We start from the raw sequence: 9952 nt of genomic DNA, 5'->3' as shown, positions 1-9952 counted from the left end.
ACTCACAATCTGGACCAACTTCAAGCGATGTCCCTGTAATGGGGACTCAAGCCAGTCCCGAAAGGCAACCAAATATGGAGCGATGTGAAGAAGCTCCCCAGCCTATTGCAACTCGTCCAACAAGGAATAAGATCATGGCTTTGAGGAAAAGGAAGACGATAACAGCCAAAGCATCTAAGTCTGAGTTGGATGACTTTGGAATATTGCTGGTGGGTTACTGCCTACTCAACTTCCTACCTCAAAGGTCGTTTTGAATGGTGCATCAGAGACTTCACAAGGGAAGGAAGGTACGACCACCCAGGGAGAAATTGGCCAAGAACATACCGAAAAGGTCCCCCCCATAAGAGGTCAGGATCAATTAGTGTTAGACCTCTAAGGCAGGTGCCAGACCACCTAAGGCCGATGGTTTTTACGCTCTTGGAGTGCCAACTGGCTTCGACCTTCAAAAGGTATATAGCCTCCTGACCTTCCGACCTTGTGGCCACCGGTAAAGCAAACCTTTCTCTCTGTAAACTCTTTAACGCTGATCAAGTTTCCTAGCTTTTATAAAAAAAATTAAATTCTTTGTCCTTTTTCTTCTACAGTATTTGCTCACCCTGAACATCACGCACAACAAAATGAAGATAAACTCCAAGGGGAAGCTTCACGAAATGAAGGGGGAGATTATCAATGACTTCAAGCGAAGCTACAAGTAATGCACAGCTTTAAGCGAGCACATTTCTGGTAGAAAGGGATTCTTCTCGATGAACAATAGAGTTCCAGAAATAGGAGCTTCAAAATAAGGACAACCAAATCAAAGAGCTTCAGATGACAATAGCGAAGCTCACTAGAGATCTGAGCTTGCAAGAGCAAGAGCTTCATCAAAGAGAAAAGAAGTTGCAAGAGAGCTTGGATCACGAGAAGGCAATAGAGAAGACTCGAGCTGATCTATGGGAAAACACAAAGATGAAAATGAAAGCGAAAGACATAGAGCTCGAGATGGCTCATGGGCTGATCACTTCGCTGACCAAGCAGATGAAGCAGCTAAGCAATGAGGTAGAAAAGAAATCCAGTCATTGGTCACTGCAAGTTATTCATAGTTTGTGAGCGAACGATCCTAACTTGGACGTTTCTAACCTCCCTGAAGAGTATCAGGTAGTGCTTGCATCCATGCAATCTGCTAACGAGCAAGAAGATCAAGAGTTCACCCAAAAGAAAGATCAACAAGAAACAAAGAACCCTAAGGATCAAGCAACCGACCCCAAGGTCGTAGCAAATGAAGTCAAGGATCCTGAAGTTCAAGATAAATGATCAACCTCTCTTTTGCCTACTCTCGAAGGGCCTTCGTTGTTTCTTTTCATTTTCTTTGTAGCTTGCTAGTCATCCATGTACATATTTTGCCAATACATAAATATACTTTTTGACCACTTGTGATAGCACTTTTAAAGCTTAAGTACTTCACGAAATAAATATAACTTTTCTAATCATAAAACTTGTGTGACATTGTAAATAATAAGATTGTTAAAACTTGAGATTACAACACAAGTAATTCTTAACGAAGAATAGGGATAATCTTATTTACGATATTTACAAGTAAAATAGATTGCATAAGCTATACAAGAGTTTGGAATTACTAATAATAAGGGCTCAAATGTTCAGCATTCCAAGCTTGCGGTACATTAGAACCATTAAGCCTTTTGAGATGATGCGTCCTAGGTTGTATCACCCTAGCGACTCGATATGGACCTTGCCAGTTAGGCCCCAATACCCTTACACTTGGTTCTTTTGTACCGAGAAGGACTTCTTTGAGGATCAGGTCACCAACCTGGAAGTCTCTTCTCTTAACTTTGGAGTCTAAGAATCTTTTAGTTCGCTGTTGGTCGGAAGCTATCCTTAACCTAACTTTGTTGTGGTATTCTTTAACTAAGTCCAAACTTGCACACATAAGTGTTTCATTGTCTGCTTCATTGTAAAATTCTCTCCAATGTGAACCAGTTCCTACTTCAATTAGGATAATTGCCTCGCAGCTATATGCTAGCGAGAAAAGTGTTTCTGAAGTAGAGGTCTTCGAAGTTGTTCTATATGCCCATAACACTTCTGAGAGATCGTCGGCCCAATCGCCTTTTGGTATGCCAAGCTTAGCCTTCAAAGTGTGTTTAATGGTTTTGTTGACAGCTTCAACTTGACCATTAGCTTGCTGTCTTGCTACTGAGGCAAATTTCTTATGAATCCCCAACACTTTGTAAAACTGCTTGAACTCCTCATTGTCAATCTGTTTCCCATTATCTGAGATGAGTGTATGAGGAATTTCATAACGGTACACTATATTATTAAAGACGAAGTCTTTGAGCTTTTTGGTGGTGATTGCTATCAAAAGTTCTGCCTCAACCCACTTAATGAAATAATCTACTACGACCACATCATATTTGATGCCACCCTTACTAGTTGGCATGAGACCGATGAGATCAATTCCCCATATTACGAATGGCCAAGGACTAGTCATCGTTGTTAATTGGTGGGAAGGAGCTCACGGGATGTTCATGAATATTTGGTGCTTACCACACTTTTTCACAAAGTTGTAGGTGTCTTCATGAAGTAAGAGCCACTAGTATCCTTGGCAGATAATTTTATTGGTAAGAGATCGTGCAGTAGTATGATTACCACAAATCCCTTCATATATCTCTCTCATGATATAGTCTGCATCTTCACCTATCACACATCAGAGGAGGGGAGTGCTAAACCCTCGCTTATACAACTGATCTCCAATTAAGGTGTAACCAGCTCTAGTCTGTAGGAGTCTTGCCTCATTCTTGCTGTTAGGAAGGAGCCCTTCTTTGAATACTGAATAATTGGAGTCATCAAAGACACAAATTCAGATGTAGCCACTATTTGGTCGGGTGAGTTGATGTTGGGAACTTCGATGTGTTTGATCGGGATGTTATCTGGCGCATCGGAGTCTAGCGATAAAGCTATCTTTGCCAAAACATCTGTGATAGAATTGTTATCTCTCGGAATCTGCCTGATCGTATAGTGCTTGACGGGCTCGAGTGCGGCCTTGACTTTCTTCAAGTAACTTCGATGTGTTTGATCGGGATGTTATCCGGCGCATCGGAGTCTAGCGATAAAGCTATCTTTGCCAAAACATCTGTGATAGAATTGTTATCTCTCGGAATCTGCCTGATCGTATAGTGCTTGAAGGGCTCGAGTGCGGCCTTGACTTTCTTCAAGTAACTGATCATATTCTCTTCTTTGGCTTGATACTCTCCCAAAATCGGATTGACTACCAGTTGAGAGTTGCTATTAATGTCAATCATATATGATCCTATCTCTCTTGTTAGTTGCAAACCAGCAAATAGCGCTTCATACTTAGCTTCATTATTGGTGGCTTTGAATTCAAACCAAAGGGCTCCATAAATGCAAGCTCCCTTAAGATTGATGAGTAAAAGACCAACTCCGACTCTTGTTCTGTTAAAAGACCAATCAACATAGGTGCTCCATGTTGACAAGTTCCGAACAATTTCTTGGATGTCTTTGCTGGCTGGTTATTCGGGTTCTCGATCAAGTTGATAAGAGAACTTCGATATGAAGTCAGCTATAACTTACCCTTTTATAGTTGCTTTTGGTCTGTAATGTAGATCAAACTGACTTAGTTCCATGACCTATTTAAGCAATTTACCTAAGGCCTCTAGCTTTTAAAGTGTTAGAGTAGGTGCCCAAGAGCTAATCAATTATTGTAGAATTGACTCTTTGTAATAATGTTCATTGATCAATAAAAGGCTTTTTATACTATATCGCGTAAATCATCATTGTATGTATTGATATATGTCCTTAGAATGGTAGAACCATGACGAGGGTATCAAGTGTTTTAAATCTTGATAGTGAGAACCCTATGAGCACATAAGGTGGCCATTCTAGAAACGTCCATAGCCCTAGTATCATTCTGAAGTAAGGGCACAGATAATACGGTAAGGCTATCACAGTGTTAAACGACCCTGTCGAAAGGCAGTGACTGGTCTCACTTGTCAAGGTTGTTTGGTGATAGCCTGGTGCAACACATGGGTGCTTGCTGTAGGCAAGTTTACTAGATTGACCCACCAGAGGATTCCATATGAATGGTAACCCTAGTGTCTATGGAACAAATCCTCTAACGAATGGTGGTGCATGTGATCCTTAGACTTAAGATCACCGGAGCGCCTTGTGCACCGATTGGTGTAGTTTGACACTAGCCTAACTCAGTTTTATTCAGAGCTGTCAATACGGTGGTGACTGGCTGGATCAAGGAGTGTATCAAGACTATGGTGGATAGATAGAGGATTCATCACTCCTGGGTACGAGATAAGTTATCTCACGGCACAATTCAGTAAATGGCAATGACACTAAAACTGTGGCCATAGTGGGATTGAGTTGTTGCTCTATCCAGTTTATTATACAGGTCAGTGGTCCAGTAACTGAATACATAATATCGAGAGTAACCGAAGGTTGACACTATTTCTATGCCTCGGTCTTGTCGAGATAATGGATGATGAAAGGATCAGATTGTACGGTAACCATATTGTTGACAGGTAGCTACTTTGCTGAATCTGAATCTATCGGGTGGCCATGATGCCTTGCTAGGGGCCAATCTTGGTCTATGTGTAATGAGACGATTAATTGGTGTTAATCGCGATACTACATACTACCGGTATGATGAGGAGCCTACGGGTTACACACATAGAAGATAATTTAAGAACCAGTTAAGAAGAATGACATTTTCATCTTTTTAGGAGAAAGGGTATTTTAGTAATTTCACAGTGCAATTAAATTTGCTGAGGTCGTAGCCTTTATTTAATTTGATATTAAAATTAAATAAGTGAGATTACGTTTAGATATGTGTTCGCATATATTTAAATAAATTATCATTATTGTTAAATGTTAATATGTATATATTAATTGAATTTAATTGAGATAATGATAAATTAATATTAAAATATCTTAAAAGGGGTGTTTGGAAACAAGAGGTGTTTGGGTTGGAGCCCACGCCCATTCCATGATGGAATAGGGTATAGTGTGCACTATATAAGTGCACACTTTGTGAAAAATTGAATTAACTCATTCATTGAAAAGAAAGGAAAAATTCCAGCCCCTTAAACACTATCACGCTAGATTGCATTTTGCTTGGAATCAAAGATACCTGATTTTTCTTCTTGGTTCTTAAAGGTTAAAAAGGATCTAGCAAATCCCTCTTTAGTTCCTTGAGGTTATTTTCGTGTGGACTACACCGGTTCGATCCTACGCTTGGGTCGGTAGTGAAATACGCTCAGAGACAAGTTGGAGGAGCCTCCAAACGTGCATATGATTTCTTAAACTCTAAACTAAAATCTGCAGATTCTTATTTAATATATATAAACTATAATTTTATACCTAGATCTTGGTTCTAAGTAACGATCCATGTCATAAATGTTTTTGTTTTTCCGCTACGTTACTGGATCATTTACTAATACTTGGATCAGAGCCTAGGGTACCAGATTTTACAGTTTTTATGTGGATGGTTGATTACATGTATTTGATTGATAACATATTGCCTTGATGAATTTGCACAAAATCTGCCATGAGAGCATGTTTTAAGAAATCAATTAATTGATTAATTTAATTTGTTGATGATCTGCAAGTTTGGAACATTGGGTTATGGATTTTTGTTGAAATCAGTAGCTTAGATTGATTGCAAAATCCGATTGGCTTATTTTGGTGGCTTGTTGAACTGATATGTTGCTACAGATCAGTGTACGCTTGCCGCGGCGATATAACCCATCGTTGCGGCATGCGTTGTTGGCATTCACGTTGATTGTAAAATCAGCGCTCGCCACTGCGATATAACCCATTGCCGCGGTGAGCGCACATGAAACGTGAGCACGACGTTAATCAATGCACGCTGCAGTGATCTAACCCATCGCCACAGCGAGAGCACTTCTGAGCGCGCAGGGGCTAGATTGTAAAGTTTCAAAACTTTTGGACCAAATGTAATATGTAAATTGTCTGGGGGTAATTAATAATTCACCCACCCAATTCAAAATTGATTAGTTTTGAATGAATGCCATGTACTTGTTTGTATATTGCATGGTGCTCGGTACATGAGCCTTAGACCGATGGTGAATGTTTTAGAATTTTTGGGTATGTATGATTGTAATTTATTAAATAGGGCTTACATGTCTTGCCTTTCTCCTCTTCTCGATGTACATTCTCTTCTCATCTTATTCCCCTTGAATGTAAATCGAGGTTTCTAAATTTGTTGATGTAAAATTAGTTTGAGATTAATTTTATTGTAAATTTAGTATGATATTTTTGTAATGTACTTGAAGACGGATCAAGGAAGAGATGATCATACTTGAAGACTCAAGATTTTATTACAGGACCCCTAATTGACCTACCAATTCCTCTAGGCTCAAGGAAATTGGTTTTTAGTTGGGCCATGTACCGACACGTTTTAATATTTTGTTTAGAATGCATGCTAAGGTTGAATGTTCAATAACATGCTAAACAATGTCATTCTAACAAAGATAATAATCTGGTGAGACTTTAAATAATAAACCCTCAATTAAAGTATATTAAGTCACGTAAGCCTTCCATCACCATGGTTTTAATCAAACCACTGTTTGTCGAAACCTTGTTCGCCAAAACAAAGGGTACACTTCTACTAGTAGGAGGTTAAAATGCATTGGAGTTTTCCTTAATGGTGATGGGTCGACTTAAAATGACGGTTTTACTTGTTTGCCAAAGTGAAGGTTGATAAACGCGTCATAGGCAAAGTAGAGAAGTACACATATTGTGTGTACATGGTGACATGTAGTGTCCACTCTACTGATACTGAGAATCACACTTGAGGAAGATGGTTGGGGCCATTGGATTGTGTGATTGGCTTGTTGGCTTTTTCACATTTGAGGTTGATAGTAGGAGCTATGAACTAGTGTGGATTAAGTTTGTTGGCCTACCTAATCAACTCATTTTGGCTTGTTCGCCAAGGCGAAGGTTAGAAATGGGCTGGATGGGATCTCGATCTACTAGGAAAGTCAACAGGCTTTCCTGAGTTAATAGTGAGGGCTATTGACTTGAGTAAAATAGTGGGAGCTTTGTTTAATAAAAGACCATATTAAATAATAATGAACATGGTAATAACGGTTACTTATTCTGCACTTGTAGATTCATTTAAAATTGAGCAAAATGATCCCAACATCATTGCGACAAATCATCGAACTGGGAAAGAAATGAAATGGTGAAAATTTCGTTAACTGGTATAGAAGTATAAACAATATACTTCAGTCAAACGATAGATTATACACTATTGAGCAAGCTCTATCACCAGAGCCTGCTGATAGTTCTATCCATGAGACTGGGTATGTATATGAGAAGCATACACATGATGCAAAAGCAGAAATGACTAGATACATTGTGCTTGCATCAATGGCACCATTACTATGACAACAGTGTCAGAAAATGGATTTAGCTTATATTCTTCATTTTCTGCATAGAAATGAGAATCATATAGTGTTTCAGTCATTATTCAGATGTAGGATGGAAGAAGGTGCCAAAATTGGCGATCATATACTCAAGTTGACTGAGTATATGAACAAGCTTGAGATTTTGGGATGTGGACTTAATGAAGGTTTAACGATAAACCTAATATTACAGTCTTTGCCAGATTCTTATTCTCAGTTTGTCTATGACTTCGTTGAGGAAGATAAGAAGAAAACCCTTTCCGAGCTTCTGGATTTGTTGAAGGCTACTGAGTTAGGCATGAAAATGTTAGAAACATTGACGTTGGTTAAAGCTAGCTCAAGTGAAAAGAAAAGGGTTCAGAAGTCATTGGAAAGAACTGTTGCAAATAGGAAAGGCATTTGTCCTCACTATGGGAATCCCAGCCATTGGAGGAAACATTACAAGGCCTTCCTAGCAAGAGGGAAGAAGAATGTTACTTCTTCGTCAGATAAGTTTTTGAGATCAACTTATCCCGTTAACATCTTGGGTTATTAACATAAGATGTGATTCTCACATTTGATTGATGTGTAGGGACTATGGCAGAGTAGATTGCTAGCCAAGGGAGAGGTAGACCTACCAGTTGAAAATGAAGCAAGTCGTGCTGCATTTGCTTATTGTCTGATTTTGCCGATGGGCTTGTTTCTTAGAACTCGTAGATTATTATGATTTTTCTTCAGTTTCTAGAAATTATATTTCTGTGTCCACTTAGGACAAATGAAAGTATTACTTTACTAATGGATTATTGTCCTTGAGTGTAAATAATATTCTTTATGGAACTGTTTCATAATAATATATTCTTAAGAAAGACAATAACGATAATCTCAAAATGACAACTATGCCAACTCTGGCAAGTTGAGTTAAACATACCTACAGGGATGTGGGATATATCACAACTCACCCCTCCGTATACACCCCACCACAATGGAGTGTCAAAAAGGAGGAATAAGACCTTACTTGAGATGGTTAGGTCCAGGATGAGTTTTAGTGATTTACTTGCATCGTTCTGGGGTTATGCCCTAGAGACTGGGACTCACGTTTTGAACCGTGTGCCGTCAAAGTCTGTAGATGAGACTCCATATGAGCTATGGAGTGGGCAATAGCCCAGCTTGTCTTATCTAAGGATTTGGGGTTACGAAGCTTATGTTAAGAAATTAACTTCGAACAAGCTGGGCCTAATATCCTGTAAATGTATATTTGTGGGGTATCCAAAGGAGACCAAAGGATACTATTTCTACCACCCAGAAGAGCGCAAAATTTTTATTGCTTGTTCTGGTGTCTTCCTAGAAAAGAAATTTTTTCTACGAAGTACTAGTGGGAGAAAAGTAGAACTCGATGAAGTTCTAGAACCACAAAATATACTAGATGAAGGATAGGATGATGTGCCACAGAAGGTGGTTGAACATCAAGAGGAGGTTACTCCACAAATTATGGATAAAAGTGAACCACCTCAGGTAGCACAAGAGCTACGTAGATCTGGAAGAGTACACCATGAGCCCGAGAGATACGGTTATCTCATGACTCAACATGGTGACGTACTAGTCTACTAAGACGATGAACCCAGAATCGGATCCAGATTTCGTTAAATGGCTTGAAGCCATGAAATCTGAGATGGACTCCATGTACCAGAACCAAGTATGGTTTTTAGTAGAACTGCCTGGAGGGTAAAACCCATATGGTGTAAATGGGTCTTCAAGAAGAAGACTGACATGGATGGCAATGTGCATACTTACAAAGCACGATTGGTTGCCAAAGGTTTCAAACAAATTCATGGTATTGACTATGAAGAAACCTTTTTGCCGGTTGCCATGATTAAATCCATCTGGATTATGCTTGCGATTGTTGCATATCATGACTATGAGATTTGGCAAATAGATGTCAAAACAGCTTTCTTGAACGGAAACCTTGAGGAGGATGTGTATATGGCACAACCCGATGGTTTCGTTCTTGATGGGCAAGCTGCTAGGGTATGCAAGTTACAGAGATCCATATATGGACTCAAGCAAGCTTCAAGGAGCTAGAACATTTGTTTTGATGAAGCCGTAAAAGAATTCGGTTTTATCAAGAACGAAGATGAGCCCTGTGTTTACAAGAAAGTGAGTGGGAGCGCAGTAGCATTCCTAGTATTGTATGTCGATGACATACTTCTGATCGGGAATGATATACCGAACTTGCAGTCGGTAAAGACTTGGTTATCCAAGTGCTTCTCCATGAAGGACTTAGGGGAAACAGCCTACATCCTTGGAATAAAGATCTACCATGATAGATCGCGTAGGTTGCTTGGCCTAAGTCAGAGTGCATATATTGACAAAGTATTGAAAAGATTCAGTATGGAAGAATCCAAGAAGGGATTTCTTCCAATGTCACATGGTATTCATCTCTCCAAGGAATTGTGTCCTAGAACATAAGATGAGAGAGATAGGATGAAGAAGATCCCATATGCATATACAATTGGATCCAACATGTA

The sequence above is a fragment of the Pistacia vera genome, unplaced genomic scaffold, assembly GCF_008641045.1.
Source record: "Pistacia vera cultivar Batoury unplaced genomic scaffold, PisVer_v2 Contig156, whole genome shotgun sequence".
In the NCBI taxonomy this organism is placed as follows: domain Eukaryota; kingdom Viridiplantae; phylum Streptophyta; class Magnoliopsida; order Sapindales; family Anacardiaceae; genus Pistacia; species Pistacia vera.
This window is presented reverse-complemented; position numbering follows the sequence as displayed.